Here is a 3,916-nt window from a genome sequence, read left to right as displayed (position 1 = left end):
ACTTTTCAACGTGATGCCATCAAGGCCAACTTAAACAATGCAAATGTATGCATGCAACAACAACCACAACGTCACAACACAACAATGCAACAACCACAAACAACTTAATCAACCTTGGTCATAAGACCTGCAACTTAATCAACGCATTATCAATAACTTAAACAACATTGGTCATAAGACCTGCAACTTAATCAACGTATCAACAACAACCAGAACGGCAGCAACGAAAACAACAACTTAAACATGCATCAATTGCATCAACTTAATCATTACAAAACAACCCCTAAACATCTAGGTACTAATTCTTCAATTCTACTATTCGTTAATTATATTATTAAATCCAATTATGCTACTAATTCAGCCTGCTACATATATTATCGTTATTACTACTGCTATTTCTTCTTCACACTAATTCCATCTTTATACAAAATCCATTAACTACATATCTCATCACTAAGAATCATCACTATAATTTCTACTAATTAAATTAATCAATTCCAACGGTATAATATTCTAATTAATTTAAACCAATTTCTTCACTAATAATAATTATAATTCTTCTCAAGTTAATCCTACTAAGGCTTGATCCCAACAACCAACATAAAACATCAACAGCCAGAAATCAAAACATATTTCTAACACTCGTATAGCACGCGCCGCGAACCTCTCTTTGCGCCGCGAACACCACAGAAACCTTCAGTTTGCGCCGCGTCCAAACCTTGGCACTTACCTGCGCTGACAGCATCTTCCAACAAAATTAAAACTCAATTTTCTTCCTTTGATTCCAGTACAATTCAATTTCGACCATCACAGGAACATAGCAATATTATAGTTATACTCCACCAACATCTAGCAATTTTCTACAACTAATTCCTCAATAATAATAATTATAAACCCTAGGTTAATTTCCGCAATCATTGATTGAACTTTTATAACCTTATTCACCGACGTCAATCAATTTCAACATTCAACAATACAATCACAACACACAAAATAGAGGCAATCATACAACCATAACCCCCACATATCATTCATCATAATCCCGTTTATAGAGCTAGAACCCCACCCTTACCTTGGATATGAGATTGCTTTACTCTCCCGGTTGCCATAGCTTATGCCGCCGCTTCCAACTTTTCTCCGAAAATCTTTTCTAACAACGTGCATAGACGCACCAAAAACCTGTTCGGAAATCGCTTTGTCAGACGAACTTAAAATCATCAAAATGAAAATCTCTCCGGTAAGAAGTTACCTCTACGAGTCTGGAACGTTGTGTCCAAGAACCACGACGATCCAACGGTTGGATTGGGAGAAACGTCCGTTTTACTAAGGTGTCTCACTGCAGAAACTTGCTGCGAAAATTGGACTTCCTCTAGCTTTTCTCTTCCGCCATGGCTCTCTTCTTCACCTCTCCTCTTTCTCCAACTTTTCTTCTTTCTCCACGTCTACTGAGACCTAACTTATCTTCTTATTTCCTTTATTTTATTATAATTATTATTATAATTATAATCTTCATTTGGGCTTACTAATTAACACCCCCATGATTACTATCACCAACGCAACGTCTAAGCCCACTTAAATAAAACACTCTCATAATCCATAATATTAATTCTATTATTATTTCTCTCCACCAAATTGACTAACTACCGACTATAAAATAAATCGTCCGAACCACCAACCCAACATATTCAATATCATTCTCTATGGCTTAAATCAACTTAAATTAATAATAGTCCATTATAGTAATATTATCTCTAATATTATTCTCCGATTAAACCGACTAATTTCTCGATCATTAATTTATCCGCCCAACACAACGTATAAATTCGAATTACGCCTCTTATATTAATGTCAATAATTCTAACTTCGACTAATTCCAACAAATAATTTCCTTATACAATTTAATTAAATAAATAATTAAATTCCGGGTGTTACAACTCTCCCCCACTTAGAATATTTTCGTCCTCGAAAATTCTATCCACCAACTCCTACCTCAACTTCATTCCACATCATCATTTGTCAGATCACTTCCATAATAACCTCAAAGTAACCAATTTAATCAACTTCGTGATATCTCAGGATATCACTCGCCACCTACGGTAACCAACAACAACATTACTGCAAAAACGACTAAATTATTATAATACTAATCTGACAACATAACTTGACCGATAACCACTCAACTCATCATTGACCAATGACTTACAAGAAATCCTATTTCAATCAGCACTATTTACAAGGAAACACAACACTTTGGCACATCACACTTCAGCTGCGCAACTCTGATCATCCATCTTAATTCACCGTCCTCATTAGAGTTTCTATCAACTTATAATTTACAAGCTTTACCCGAGCCTCAATTTTTTTCCTCAACATTAAACGCTTTCTACATCATCGAGATAGTAAAATAAGTCTATAACATCCAATACAATTCCGTCTAATATCAACAAGAGATTAAGAGTGATCAAGTCCTTAATTTGTCAATAAATATCCGACAATCGTAATGGAGTATAACCATTATTACAAACTACAAAATGTTCATTCAGAAATTGCACTCACACCACCAAAAGCATCATAGTTCAACATCTGCGAAACCATCTGAATCCGCTAATACCGACGTCTTACAACTTCATACTACCACATGCCTTGTGATACTATCAGAACAAAATTCCCTTGTGCTATCATCATCAGCACTCCTCATTTTTGAAGTTATGCTCTTCGTACTTCTAACAACTGCAACAACTCTTATAATTACTTACTAACAATCCATAACAAGATCTATAATAATCCTACACTTAATCATTGTCCCTTCGTCAACAGTTGACACGATATCTACTCAAACAGACAATTTCATTTCTTTCCAACATAATCCTGCCACCAATAAATTTGTTACAGATGCTGCCACTATTTTTATAAGAAAATTCATGTCGTTAGCTTTCCAACGCTTCAAACGGAACTCAAATCAGACGTCTAGAACTCCAGTTATGAATTTTCGAAGTTTCACAACGATTCAGAAATTTTCCTGCGTTTTGCTTACGGAAATTTCACTCAAAAACTCATTCTCTTCAACTTAATCACTTTCCAGATAGTCCTTAACATAACTCCTCGCTCCCAAACTTTTTATAACTCGAGAGCCAATTCTTTCGGTGAACTTCAGTTTCCGAAACACCAAGATAACAATCCTCTCTGCAACTTCCAACTAAAACACATCTGAGAAGCAACGCTTCTCCCCCAGTTTCCGCAAACTAATACCTGCAACAACCAGAAAACAACAAGTACTGACAGTGTTTCACACACTTGTCGCGTACAGAGGAATAAACAACATTAGACGACTCTGGCCGGACAGACCGACCTGCTCTGATACCACTAATGTAACACCCCATTTTGTACCCGACATTTATATTAAAAATCAGAGTGCTAAAATTTTCAAACATAAAATAGGATGTCACATTTCAACATAAAACAACAAAGCAACCTGTATTTCTTTTAATACGATACATAGCATTCGGCTGAACAACTCACAACATATTTATTCATAGGAACATAACAACCTTTTTAATATTAAAACCACAGAATTACAACTTCCAACTTATAGATCAGTTAGCAACTTTATTCAACTAAAACATCGTTCAATTTATAATTATTCAACAATTAGTAATAACAGCAACTTAGAAACAACACATAAACATCCCCCGAGTGCTACGTATCAGAGCAAGACCAACTCGAACTAACAGTAACTAAGGACTTTATAAAGTTACTTCACTTCCACAGCTATTCTTGAGTACCTGCTCAATTACCCATAATAGGTAACATCATTACAGAAGGGGTGAGATATCCAACAATATAAGCAAGCGTATGATAAATAATATATTAAGATTAGATCATACAATATCACCACTTCATACTTATTCAAACAACA

Source organism: Vicia villosa, linkage group LG2 (assembly GCF_029867415.1).
Source record: "Vicia villosa cultivar HV-30 ecotype Madison, WI linkage group LG2, Vvil1.0, whole genome shotgun sequence".
Classification (NCBI taxonomy): Eukaryota; Viridiplantae; Streptophyta; class Magnoliopsida; order Fabales; family Fabaceae; genus Vicia; species Vicia villosa.
Note: the sequence above shows the minus strand (reverse complement) of the source record.